This window comes from Phocoena sinus, chromosome 3, assembly GCF_008692025.1.
Source record: "Phocoena sinus isolate mPhoSin1 chromosome 3, mPhoSin1.pri, whole genome shotgun sequence".
Taxonomy (NCBI): Eukaryota; Metazoa; Chordata; class Mammalia; order Artiodactyla; family Phocoenidae; genus Phocoena; species Phocoena sinus.
The window spans coordinates 28,370,343-28,385,090 of record NC_045765.1 but is presented as its reverse complement, the minus strand read 5'-3'; the positions used below and the strand labels follow the sequence as shown (position 1 = coordinate 28,385,090).

At 41.1% G+C, this 14,748-nt stretch overlaps 1 protein-coding gene, 1 long non-coding RNA gene and 1 pseudogene across 2 annotated transcripts in view; 2 read left to right on the top strand and 1 right to left on the bottom strand.

Moving 5' to 3' along the window:
* LOC116751934 overlaps positions 1-14,748 on the bottom strand; it is a 53,185-nt gene that overhangs the window by 10,449 nt on the left and 27,988 nt on the right. The gene's annotated exons all lie outside the window — the stretch shown is intronic.
* The window catches only part of TENM2 (teneurin transmembrane protein 2), a 1,008,125-nt gene that overhangs the window by 969,101 nt on the left and 24,276 nt on the right, over positions 1-14,748 (top strand). The window lies entirely within an intron of this gene.
* LOC116751933 lies at positions 7,826-9,103 on the top strand (annotated as a pseudogene).

Sequence of the window (14,748 nt, the reverse complement as noted above, 5' to 3'; positions counted from 1 at the left end):
ATAATCTGTTCGTAGTTACATAGTATTAAAAATATGTAAACTATAACATTAATACCCAAAATGTGAGAAGTAAAAGTGTAAATTTCAGGAGTTATATTAAAGCTAAGTTGTTATCACCTTAAAATAGAATGTTATCATTTTAAGATATTTTACGTAAGCCTCATGGTAACCACAAAGGGGAAAACCTGTAGTAATTACATGGAAGAACATGATAAAGAAGTCAGAGAACACTGGTACCAAAAGACATCAAAACACACACACACAAAAAGACAGCAAGGGGAATTCCCTGGCAGTCCAGTGGTTAGGACTCCACGCTTCCACTTCAGGGAGCTCAGGTTCGATCCCTGGTCAGTGAACTAAGATCCCACAAGCTGCACAGCGCAGCCAAAAAAAAAAAGGCAACAGGATATGAAAAGGGGAACAATGCATCTACAAGAAAGCCAGAAAATGATGAACAAAATGACAACAGTAAGTCCTTACTTATCAATAATTACTTCAATTGCAAACATTAAATTCTCTAATTAAAAGACACAGAATGGCTGAATTGATTTAAAAGAAAAGATCCAACAATATGCTGCCTTATATGATACTCACTTTAGCCTTAAAGACATGTATAGACTGAGAGTGAAAGGATGGAAAAGATATTTCAAACAGATAAAAACCCCCGAAAAGCAAGAGTAGCTATACTTATATGAAACAAAAGAGACTTTAAACTAAAAATGGTAAAAAGAAACAGAAAAGTTCATTATATACTCATAAAAAGGTCAATCCATTAAGATATAACAATTATAAATATTTATACACTCAACACTGAAGCATCTAAATATATAAAACAAAAACAGAGCTAAAAGGAGAAATAAACGGCAACACAAAAATAGTTGGGAACTTTAATATCCCACTTTCAACAATGGATAGATCCTTCAGACACAGAATCAATAAGGAAACAGCAGATTTGAGCAATGCTATAGACAAAAGAGACCTAACAAACATATACAGAACATGCTATCTGACAACAGCAGAAAACACATTCTTCAAACGCCCATGGAACAATTTCTAAGATAAACTATATGTTGGGCCACCAACATAGCAGATTAAAGAAGATTGAAATCATAGCAAGTTTAAAGAAGACTGAAATCATAGCAAGTTTTAGCAGATTAAAGAAGATTGAAATCATAGCAAGTTTCTCCTCTGACCACAGTGGTATGAAACTAGAAATCAGTAACAGGAGGAAAACTAGAAAATTTACAAATACATGGAAATTTTAAAACACTCTCCTGAGCAACCAATGGATCAAAAACAAACTAAAGCGGAAATTTAAAAAGTATTTTGAGACAAATGAATATGGAAATACAACATACCAAACCTTATCGGATGCAGCAAAAGCAGTTCTAAGAGGGAAGTTCACAGCAACAAACACCTGCACTAAGAGGCAAGAAAGACTCCAAAGAAACAACCTAACTCTGTGTCTTAAGGAACTAGAAAAAAGGAGAACAAACTGAGCCCAAGGTTACCAGAAGGAAGGAAATAAAAGAGCAGAAATAAATAAAGAGAACAACAATAGATGATATAAAAGAAACTCACAGTTGGTTCTTTGGAAAGATCAACAAAACTGACAAACCCTTAGGTACACCAACCAAGGCAAAAAGAGAAGGGACCCAGTCAACAAAATTATAAATGAAGGGCTTCCCTGGTGGTGCAGTGGTTAAGAATCCGCCTGACAGTGCAGGGGATACGGGCCCTGGTTCAGGAAGATCCCACATGCTGCAGAGCAACTAAGCCCGTGCGCCACAACTACTGAGCCCACGTGCCACAACTAATGAAGCCCCCACGTGCCTAGAGTCCATGCTTCACAACAAGAGAAGCCACCGCAATGAGAAGCCCACGCACCACACCAAAGAGTAGCTCCCGCTCACTGCAACTAGAGAAAGCCCTCACGCAGCAACGGAGACCCGACGCAGCCAAAAATAAAATAAATTTATTTTTAAAAAATTATAAATGAAGAAGGACACATTACAATTTATACTACAGAAATACAAAGGATCATAGGAGGCTCCTCTGAACAACTATACACCAACAAACTGAATAACCTAGAAGAAATAGAAATTTCTTAGAAACATACAAGTTACCAAGACTGCATCAGGAAGAAATAGAAAATTTGAACAGACCAATTACTAATAAGGAGACAATCAGTAACCAGAAACTGCCCAATGAAGATAAGCTCAGTATCAGATGGCTTCACTGGTGAATTTGCCCCGACATTTTAAGAAGAATTAATACCAATCATTCTCCAACTCTTTCAAAAAAATAAAGAGGAGGGGAACACTCCCCCGAGCTTATTTTACAAAGCCAGCATTATCCCGATACCAAAACCAGAAAATAAAACTACAGACCAATATCCCTAATGAATATAGATGCAAAAATTCCCAATAAAATACTAGCAAACCAAATTCAGCAGCACCTTAAAAGGATCATTCACCATGACCTAGTGGCATTTACCCATAGGATGCAAGGATGTTTCAACATATGCAAAATAGTCAGTGTAATACACCACATTAATAGAATGAAAGAAAAAAATCATATGATTATGTCAATATATGCAGAAAAAAAGCATTTGACAGAATTCAACACCTGTCTGTGATAAAAACGCTTAACAAATTAGGTATAGATAGAACATACCTCAACATAATAAAGGCTATATATAACAAGCCCATAGCTACATCATACTGAACAGTAAAAGGTTGAAAGTTTTTCTCCTAAGATCAGTATCAAGACAAGGGTGCCCACTCTCACCACTTCTATTCAACATAGTATATTGAAAGTTCTAGCCAGAGCAGTCAGGCGAGAAAAATAAATAAAGGGTATCAGAATTGGAAAGGAAGAAGTAAAATTATCTCTATTTGCAGATGACATGATTTCATACATAGAAAATCCTAAATACTCTGCCAGAACACTGTTGGATATAATCAACAAATTTGGCAAAAGTGTAGGATACAAAATTAACAAACAGAACTCAGTAGTGTTTCTATACACTCAGAATGAATTATCTAAAAAAGAAATGAAGAAAATGATGCTATTTGCAATAGCATCAAAAAAAATAAAATACTTAGGACCAAATTTACCAAGAAGGTGAAAGATTTCTACTTTGAAAAATACAAGACACTGATCAAAGAAGACACAAATAAATGGAAAGGTGTCCCAACTTCATTGAATGGAAGAATTAAGATTGTTAAAATGTCAAAACTACCAAAAGCCATCTCTAGATTCAATGCAATCCCTATTACAATTCCAAAGGCATTTTTTACAAAAGTAGAAAAAAGAATTCTAAAATTTATATGGAACCATAACAGACCCCGATGACCAAAGAAATCCTAAGAAGGAAGAACAAAGCAGAAGGTATCACACTTCCTGGTTTCAAGCTAAACTGCTAAGCTACAGTCATCAAAACAGTATGGTACTGGCATAAAAGCAGACAGATAGACCAATGGAATAGAACTGAGAGCCCAGAAATAAATTCAAGCTTGTATGGTCAACTCTATTTGACAAGGGAGCCAAGAATACTCAATGGAGAAAAGATAATCTCTTCAATCAATGGTGCTGTGAAAATTGGATACTCACGTGTAAAATAATGAACCTAGACCCCTGTCTTAGACCTCTCATGGATAGTAACTTGAAATTGATTAAAGACTTAAATGTAAGACTTGAAATGATCAAACTCCTAGAGGAAAACACAGGAAGAAGCTCCTTGATATGGGTCTTGGTAATGATTTTTTTGGATATGACACCTAAAGCACAATCAATAAAATCAAAAATAAACAAGTGAGAATACATCAGCTATAAAGCTCTGCACAGCAAAAGAAACAATCAACAAAGTGAAATGACAGTTACAAAATGGGAAAAAATATTTGTGAACCACATATCTGATAAAGGGTTAACATCTAAAATTTATTTTAAAAACCTCATACAATCCAATGGCCAAAAAAAAAAAAAATTAAAAATTGGATTGGGCAAAGGACCTGAATAGAAATTTTTCCAAAGAAGATATACAGATGGCCAACAGGTACATGAAAAGATGCTCAACATCACTAATCACTAGGGAGATGCAAATCAAGAACACAATGAGATATCACCTCACCACCACCCCCACCCCCCATTAGAATGACCATCCTAAAAAGACAAGAGTTAACAAATGTGGTGAGGATGTGGAGAAAAGGGAACTCTTGTGCACTATTCGTGGGGTTGTAAATTGGTGCAGCCACTATGGAAAACAGTATGAAGCATCCTCAAAAAATCAAAAATATAATAGGACTACTATATGATCCAGGAATTCTACTTTTGGGAATATGTCTGAAGGAAAAAAAACAATGGATATCTGTTTCCCCATGTTCATAGCAGCTATTTATAATAGCTAAAATATGGAAATATCCTAAGTTTCCATTGACAGTGAATGGATAAAGAAGTTGTGGTATATATATACAATGGAATGTCATTCAGTCATTTAAAAAATGAGGAAATTCTGCCATATGCAACAACATGGATGAACCTTGAGGGCATTGTGCTAAGTGAAATAAGTCAGACAGAGAAAGACCAATACTGTATGATCTCACTTACAGGTGTAATCCATAAAACAAACAAACAAAAATATCCCAAAACTTATAGTAAAAGAGATCAGATTTGTGGTTACCAGAGGCAGAGGTGGGGGAGGTAGAACTGGAGGAAGGTGATCAAAATGCACAAACTTCCAGTTATAAGATAAGTGCTAGGTATGTAACGTACAACATGACAACCATGGTTAACCCTGCCGTATGATATGTGTGGAAGTTGTTAAAGAAAAGTATTACATAATGACAAAGGGGTAAATCCAACAACAGGATATAATATTTGTAAGTATTTATGCACCCAACATAGGAGGACCTAAATATATAAAGCAAATATTAACAGATCTCAAGGGAGAAATAGACAGGTATACAACAATAGTAGGAGACTTAATACCCCACTTACATCAATGGATAGATTATCCAGACAGAAAATCAATAAGGAAACATTGGCCTTAAATGACATATAAGACCAGATAAATTTAACAGATATAAATAGAATGTTCCATCCAAAAACAACAGAATACACATCTCCTCAAGTGCACTTGGAACTTTCCCCAGGATAGATCATATATGAGGCCACAATACAATTCTTAAAAAATGTACAAGGTTGAAATCATATCAAGCATCTTTTCTGACCACAATGGTTTGAAAGTAGAAATAGAACTCAATTAGAAGAAAACTAGAACATTCACAAGTATATGGAGATTAAGCAACATGCTATATATAGATCAATGAGTGCAACAAATCAGAAGAGAAATAAAAATATACCTTGAGACAAATGAAAATGGAAATACAACATAAACTTAAGGGATGCAGAAAAAGCAGTTCTAAGAGGGAAGTTCATAGTGGTAAATGTCTACCTGAAGAAACAAGAAAAATCATAAATACACAACCTAACTTTATACCTCAAACAAAGCCCAAAGTTAGTAGCAGGAAGGAATAATACAGATCAGAGCAAAAAAAAAATGAATGAAACAGGGATTAAACAAAAGCAAAAATTCAATGAAACCAAGAGCTAGTTCTTTGAAAAGATAAACAAGATTGACAAACCTTTAGCTAGACTTAAGAAAAAAGAGAGGACTCAGATAAATAAAATCTGAAATGAAGAAGAAATTACAATCGATATCACAGAAATAAAATGATCATACTAGATTACTATGAACAATTATACACCAACAAATGGACAACATGGAAGAACTGGATAAATTTCTAGAAACATACAACATACAAAGACTGAATCAAGAAGAAAGAGACCGTCTGAACAGACCAATTACTAGGAAGGAGTTTGAATCAGTAATCAAAAACCTCCCACGAAACACAAGTCCAGGATCACATGGCTTCACTTGTGAATTCTACTTAACATTTAAAGAAGAACTGATACCAGTTCTTCTAAAAAGAATGCGTCCAAACTCATTTAACAAGGCCAGCATTACCCTGAAACCAAAACCAGACAAGGACACTGCAAGAAATAAAATTACAGGCCAGTATCCCTAATGGACATAGATGAAAAAATCCTCAACATAGCATTAGCAAAATGAATTCAACAATACATTTAAAGAATCATACATATGATCAACTGAAATTTATTCCAAGGATGCAAGGATGGTTCAACATCGATAAATCAATGTGATACACATTTACAAAATAAAGGATAAAAATCATATGACCATCTCAATAGATGTGAAAAGCATTTGTCAAAATTCAACATCCATTTAGATAAAAACCTTCAGCAAAGTGAGTGTAGAGGGAACGTACTTCAACGTAATAAAGGCCATATGTAATAAGCTTATACCTAACATCATAGTCAATGGTGAAAGGCTGAAAGCTCTTCTTTTAAGATCAGGAACAAGACAGGTACACCCACTCTTGCCCCTTTTATTCAACACAACATTGGAAGTCCTAGCCACAGCAATGAAGCAAGAAAAATAAGTAAAAGGCATCCAAATGGGAAAGGAAGAGGTACAACTGTCACTATTTGTAGAAGCCATGAAATTATATATAAAATACCATAAAGACTTTACCAAAACAAAACAAAAAAAGAATTAAAAACTTAAGTTGTAAAAAAAATTTTAAAATTAAGTTGCAGGGTACAAAATTAATATACAGCAATCTGTTGCATCTCTATACACTAATAACAAATTATCAGAAAGAGAAATGAAGAACACAATCCCACTTACAATTGCATCAAAACAAACAAAATACCTTGGAATAAATTTAGCCAAGGAGGTAAAACACCTGTACGCTGAAAACTCTAAGACATCGATGAAAGAAACTGAAGGCGACACAAATAAATGGCAAGGTGTTCCATGCTCACGAAGTGGGAGAATTAATATTGATAAAATGTCCATACTACCAAAAGCAATTTACAAATTCAATGCAATCCCTAACAAAATTCCAATGGCGTTTTTCACAGAAATAGAGCAGACGTTTCTAAAATTTGTATGGAACCACAGATACCCAAATGGCCAAAGCAATCTTTAAAAAGAAGAACAGACCAGAAAAGTTGGGGCAAATAGGAGTGTATGGGCACCAAGAGCATGAGTGAATTCACCTAAGGAAAGAATGTTGGAGAAAAGAAGGAAGGAACCGATGAGTGGGCCTTGAGAAAGGCTGACGTTTGGGGATGGCCAGAGAAAGAGAAACTCACACAGGATACCGGGGGAGGTGAGACAGGAGACCAGGGTGTCAGACACTCCGGCAGAGTCACGGAAGGGAATCACCATCAGTGCCCCAGCCCCAAGGAGCTAGGGATGCTACAGATGTGATAACAACCAAGAAGTAGTCACTGAAAGGAGCACCAAGGAAATCTCTGGGGATTTACTGACAAACGTTTCTTCGCTTTGTTGGAATTGGAAGCCAAAATCAAGTAAAAGGAGTGAGTGGGAGGTGAGGACCCAGACACAGCCAGTTCAAACAACTTGGCAAAAAGTAGCCTTGAAGGGGAAGCAAAAGATAGGACTGTCCTGGAGGTGGAGTCAAAGACGGTTCCTTTCCTTTTTAAAGCAAGAAACTAGAATGTGTTTAAGGTTTAAAGAAAGGAGCCAGCCCCAGGAGACTGAAGGAAACATAGAATGCCTAATTCTCCCCTCTCCGGGGCACCTCCTGGAGCAAAGTGCCTGAGGATATAGCAGGACCAGCCACCTGAGCTGAGGGATCACCTTTACACCTGAGGAGCCATCCACAGACCCACCGAGTGAAAGGAAGGAGCTAGGCGGCGCGTCCCGAGCGTCATGGGCCACGGGCTCGCCTCCGAAGTGCAGCAGCTGCTCCACAACAAGTTCGTGGCCATCCTGGTGGACTTGGTCCAGAGGGCCGTGTACAAGGACCTGGTGCTCCTGCTGCAGAAGGACTGCCTGCTCACGCTCAGCCAGCTCAAGGCCAAGGGAGAATACGGCTTCGAGCAGGACGAGCTGGTGCAGGGGGGCAAGCAGGGCCGCATGCATAACGGCACCCATACTGCGAGGTGCGCTAGTTCGGCTCCGGCCAGCACCTGGTGCGCTTCTACTTCCTGACGCACGTGTACTCCTGACGCGCGACTACCTCGAAGCCATCCTGGAGGAGCTGCATTCGGGTGAGCACGACCCGAACCTGGTCGTCATGAGCTCCTGCCTCTGGGGCTTCACCAGGTATGCAGAGGACTCCTGGCCAAACTACCTGCAGAACCTGGAGAGCCTATTTGGGCGTCTGTGCCAGGTGCTGCCCTAGTCGTGCCTCCTGGTTTGGAACACGGCCATGCCCGTGGGCAACAACATCACCAGTGGCTTCCTCCCACCGGAGCTCCGACCCGCAGCCTCAACTCTGAAAACCAACGTGATTGAAACCAACTTCTACAGCTCTGACGAGGCCCAAAAGCACGGCTCCGACAGAGTGCCCTGGAACGAGCGCACGCACCAACAATTCTCCCAGCTTCTGCTGCCCCACGTGGCCAACGCCTGGGGGGTGGAGCTGCCCCAGCACGACCCAGTGGGCAAGTGCATCAATGATGGCCCTGCCAGGGGAGGACCTGGCAAGAGATTTGAGAGTCAGCCCCCTCTCAAGGGGGGGCTGCAGAGATCAACCAGCCATCCCTCCTCCCCAACCCCTGCCTCCACCTGGGTGCTGCCCCCTGCCCCCCACACCATCTCCCCGCCCACCCCAGTTCCCACTCCTGTCCCCACAACCCTGTCCCATCCCCTTTCACGAGGTGACACCCCCATTCCTAGTCTGTCCCCAAGATGCCCATTTTTCTTCAGACCATCCTTTCCAATTGAATCAATTCTCCTTAAACCATTTCCATTCAGATATTCCCCCAAACTACCCAGACAGAATTTACCTTTGAAGTTGTCTTTATGTTTAGTCCCCAGCCGCCTAGGCCTCCCTTCCCCCGACCCTGTTATCAGCAGCAGGCCCCTGTGGTCCACAGGGGTTTTCCCTGGCATCGTCCCTGTGGCCCCTATGTGCCCTGGAGAGGGTGGCCCAGAAATTCCAAGAGAAGGGCCCCAGCCTATGGAGAGCCAAGGCCTCAATAGACTGACTTGGGACTTCCTCCTCATGCACATGGACTGGACAGACCGTCTGACTCTCCCCAAACAGACTGACCTCGTTAACTGAAGCCTTTGGTCCATCACTGTTATCAGTAATGGCAGGGGAGAGCAGTCTGACCCATTCTGTTGGCTGTGGCCTCTCGCTGCACTCTGGGGGGGGTGGGGGGTGACCAGCATCATTCCTGCCTCCCCACTCCCTATTCTCTTTGTCTTTTTGTAAATATAAAATTGAAATTAAAAATTTGTTTCATTGGGGCTTCCCTGGTGGCGCAGTGGTTAAGAATCTGCCTGCCAATTCAGGGGACACGGGTTCGAGCCCTGGTCTGGGAAGATCCCACATGCCGCGGAGCAACTAAGCCCGTGCACCACAACTACTGAGCCTGCACTCTAGAGCTCATGAGCCACAACTACTGAGCCCGTGTGCCAAAACTACTGAAGCCCGCATGCCTAGAGCTCATGCTCTACAACAAGAGAAGCCACTGCAATGAGAAGCCTGCACACCAGATCGAAGAGTAGCCCCCGTTCACCGCAACTAGAAAAAGCCCGCAAGCAGCAACAAAGACCCAACACACCAAAAATAAATAAATAAATTTATTTTTTTTAATTGTTTCATTAAAAAAAAGAAGAACAGCAAAGCTGAAGGCATCATGATCCCTGATTTCAAACTCTATTGCAAAGCTATAGTAATCAAAACAATATGGTACTGGAATAAAAGTAGACACAAAGACCAATGGAACAGAATTGAGAGCCCAGAAATAAACCCACACATGTATGGTCAATTAATTTACAACAAAGGAGCCAAGAATATAAAATGGAGAAAGGACACTCTCTTCAACAAGCGGTGCTGGGAAAACTTGACATCGCCATACAAAAGAATGGAACTCTACCACTATCTTATACCATGCACAAAAAGTAACTCAAATGGATTAAAAACTTGAACATAAGACCTGGAACCATAAAACTCCAAGAAAAAGCGTAGGTTCCTTGACATTAGTCTCGACAATGATTTTCTGGATTTGACATAAAAGCAAAGGTGATAAAAGCGAAAACCAATAAGTGGGGCTATTAAAAAGCTTACACAAGCAAAGGAAACCATCCACAAAATGAAAAGACAGCCTTTTCATTATAATGTTTTTTAATATTTACAAATCATATATCTGATAAGGGGTTAATATCTAAAATATAAAAAGAACTCGTACAACTCAATAGCAAAAAAAATTTTTTTAAACCAATTCAACTAAGGGACTTCCCTGGTGGTGCAGTGCTTAAGAATCTGCCTGCCAATGCAGGGAACATGGGTTTGATCCCTGGTCTGGGAAGACCCCACATGCCGCGAAGCAACTAAGCCCATGCGGCACAACTACTGAGCCTGCGCTCTAGAACCCGTGAGCCACAACTACTGAAGCCCGTGCACTCTAGAGCCCATGCACTGCAACTACTGAAGCCCGTGCTCTCTGGGGCCCACATGCCACAACTACCGAGCCCGTGTGCTGCAACTATTGAAGCCCGCAAGTCTAGAGCCCATGCTCCACAACAAGAGAAGCCACTGCAATGAGAAGCCCACACACCGCAATGAAGAGTAGCCCCTGCTCGCCACAACTAGAGAAAGCCCACACACAGCAGCAAAGAACCGACACAGGCAAAACAAAGAAAAAAGAAAAAACCGAATTCAACTAAGGGACTTCCCTGGTGGTACAACAGTAAAGGATCCACCTTCCAATGCAGAGGATGTGGGTTCGACCCCTGGTCGGGGAACTAAGATCCCACATGCCACGGGGCAACTAAGCCCACACGCCTCGACTAGAGAGCCCACGTGCCACAAACTACAGAGCCCACACCCTCTAGAGCCTGCACACCACAACTGCAGAGCCCATATGCTCTGGAGCCTGTGCGCCACAACGAGAGAGAGAAAACCCGCACGCCACATGTAGAGAGAAGCCCACACGACACAACGAGGAGCCCGCGCGATGCAATGAAAGATCCCACGTGCCACAACTAAGACCCGATGCAGCCAAAAATAAATAGATATACTAAAAAAAAAAACAACTAAAAATTCAACTAAAAATAGGATCTGTGGGGCTTCCCTGGTGGCACAGTGGTTGAGAGTCCGCCTGCGGATGCAGGGGACACGGGTTCGTGCCCCAGTCCAGGAAGATCCCACATGCTGCAGAGCGGCTGGGCCTGTGAACCATGGCCACTGGGCCTGCGTGTCCGGAGCCTGTGCTCCTCAACAGGAGAGGCCACAGCAGTGAGAGGCCCACGTACCGCAAAAAAAAAAAAAAAAAAAAAATAGGATCTGTATAGACATTTTTCCAAAGAAGACATACAGATAGCCAACAGATCCATGAAAAGGTGCTCAACATTACTGATCCCTAGGGATGTGCAAATCAAACCATAATGAGATATTATCTCACGCCTGTTAGAATGGCTATTATCAAAAAGACAAATAACAAGTGTTGGGAAGGATGTGGAGAAAAGGGAATCCTTGTGCACCGTTGGTGGGAATGTAAATTGGTGCAGCCACTATGGAAAACAGTATGGGGTATCCTCAAAAAATTAAAAAATAGAACTACCATATGAGCCAGCAATTCCATTTCTGGACATATAGATGAAGAAAATGAAAACACTAACTCAGAAAGATATGCACCCCAGTGTTCACTGCAGCATTATTTACAATAGCCAAGACATGAAAGCAATGTAAGTGTCCATCAATGGATGAACGGGTAAAGAAGATGTGATATATATATATAATATACATACACACACACAAACGGAATATTATTCTGCCAAAAAAAAAAAGAATGAAATATTGCCATTTGTGATATGGATGAACCCTGAGGGCATTATACTAAGTGAAATAAGTTGGACAGAGAAAGACAAATGCCATATGATCTCACTTACATGTGGAATCTTTAAAAAGAAGAAAAAAACAACATGATCATAGGTACTGAGAACAGATTGGTGGTTGACAGATGTGAAGAGTGGGGATGGGCACAGTGGAAAAAGAGAGTCAAAGGGCACAAGTTTCCAGTTACAAAATAAACGAGTAATGAGGTTGTAATGTACATCATGGACCTTATAGTTAATACTGTATCGTGTATCTGAAAGTTGCTAAGAGAGTAGATCTTAAAAGTTCTCACAAGAAAAAAAAATTCACAGCTACGTACGGTGACTAATGTTAACTAGTCTTATTACGGTGATCATTTCACAATAGATACAATATTGAATCACTATGTTGTACACCTGAAACTAATATAATATTGCATGTCAATTTTATCTTAACTTTCAAAATAAACATAAAAGTCATCGATTAAAAAAGTTGTGAGGGGCTTCCCTGGTGGCGCAGTGGTTGAGAGTCCGCCTTCCGATGCAGGGGACACGGGTTCGTGCCCCGGTCTGGGAAGATCCCACATGCCGCGGAGCGGCTGGGCCCGTGAGCCATGGCTGCTGAGCCTGCGCGTCCGGAGCCTGTGCTCCGCAACGGGAGAGGCCACAACAGTGAGAGGCCCGCGTACCCCCCCCAAAAAAAAAAGTTGTGAGGACAGTAAATTTTAAGTGTTTTTTCCCTTTTTCTTTCATATCTATATGAGATGATGAATGTTAAACTTAATGTGGTAATCATTTCACCATATATGTAAGTCAACTTATTATGCTGTACACCTTAAACTTATGCAATGATGTATGTCAATTATTTCATTAAAATCGGGGGGGAAAAGTTAGCTCAAATCAGCGCTATAACAAAATCCCATTCCCAGGGACATGATGAATTTGGAAATAAAATCCCACCCTAAATTATCAATGGCTAATGATTAGCACCTACTACTTTTTTATGGTTGGTACGCCTGAGCCAAGAGACAAAAGGCCTCGATAGCTTTAAGTAATAGTGACAAACCTAAATGGTAGCAGTCTGAGGTTGGGGACCCATCTTCTGTGCTTGCCCACTGTGCTGTTCTTTCTGCATTCTTAGCACCTTCACATACTAATATAGTTGTTATAATGACAGCCATGCTTGTATATTTGATTTACATGTTAGCATCTCCGATGAATACGTTATAGCACTATAAATACATACAAACATACACCTACGTACATACACACACGATTATATTACGGATATATGATTTGTCTGTTGGTCTCCCCCAGGTAACTGAAGATAAGGCCTTATATCACACTAAGTGTATTTTAACCAGTAGTATGCTTCGGAATCACCCAGCTCCTATTCCCTGGGGAGCTGATTCAGCAGCTGTGGAGTCAGCCCTGCAGCCATGCTTTAGAGAGCATCCCGGGTAGTTTAGAATTTCATGTCTGATGAAGGGCCACTCGTCAGAGGGGGTAGTACCGCCTAGGGGTGAAGAGAGTGAGCTCAGGATCGGGACCCTGGCTCCACCACTTGCTATTTGTGTAAGCTTGAGCAGGGCACTTAAACCTGTCTGTGCCTTGCATGTAAAATGGGGATAATAGTGCTTGCCTGGGAGCGTTGTGAGGATTAAACAGGATAAAACATGGGCAGTGCTGAGCACACACTAAGCCCATCGTAAGTTCTTGGGACATGTTGCTTTGTTGGTGTTGCTCATCCTTGCGTTCCAGAGCAGGCACCGTGCCTGACAGGAGCAGAGATTTAACGTTCAATAAATAATAAATGCACTGGGGAATGTATGCTATCAGCAAAGAGAAGCAAAAGGGAAAAGAATAAGCAAAGGGATAGAAGAATAGAAGCATGGCCAAGGAGGTGGGATATGCATAGGCATGGTGGGGGAAATCCTGAAAATCCTTCCTCATTGTTGCCACAGTATTCATTCTGCCTAATAAAATGTTAACGAGGTCTTGAACTGAAACTCTTAAACACATAGGATTAAGAATCTTGGTGGCCTTCTGCTGTTGTCCCAAATGAAGCAACCCAGTATGTCCAAACTTGTGTTTCCAGAGGAAGTGATCTTTCTGACGCCAGCTTGTGGTCTGCTCTGGAACTCTAGACCATATCTTCAACATCTTCAGTGATTCTGACAGCATTAACTTTGGGGCCTGTTGAAAATATCCTACCACACTCACTCTTTGCTTTCTTGATGATTCTTCCCAATTACCGCAGGTTTGATGATATGACTCTTCCACTTGAAGCTGGATTTCGTTATAATCCCCAGAACTCACCACCTTTATTCTCTCTCCATACCTTAGCATTTTTTTTTCCTAAACGTTTATCTCACATGTTCTGTCCCCTTTTTTCTGGGATGACTCCATGAAAACAGCAATGGTTTGGGGAATCAGGTGGTCCTGGGTTCAAATCCTGCCTCTGCCTCTGAGGGTAACGGCCCGTATATAAAATAATGTCTACCTACGTTGTGAGAATTAAACTGGGATCAGATATGTAAAGTACCTAGCACAGGACCCGTCAAAGCATCAAAGGTTTATCAGTTTAGATTAGTTTCAGCTGCTGGTAACACAAATGAGAAATAACAGTATCTTATACAAGATACTGGCTTATTATTTTTTATGACCTAAAAGGAGTCTAGCGGGAAGCAATTCATGGCTGGTACAGATGACCTAGGTCATCTTGAAGACACCTAGGTTGACAGGGATCTAGACTTTTTCTCTGGATGAACCATTATCTTTGAGGTTTAACATCCTCAATGTCA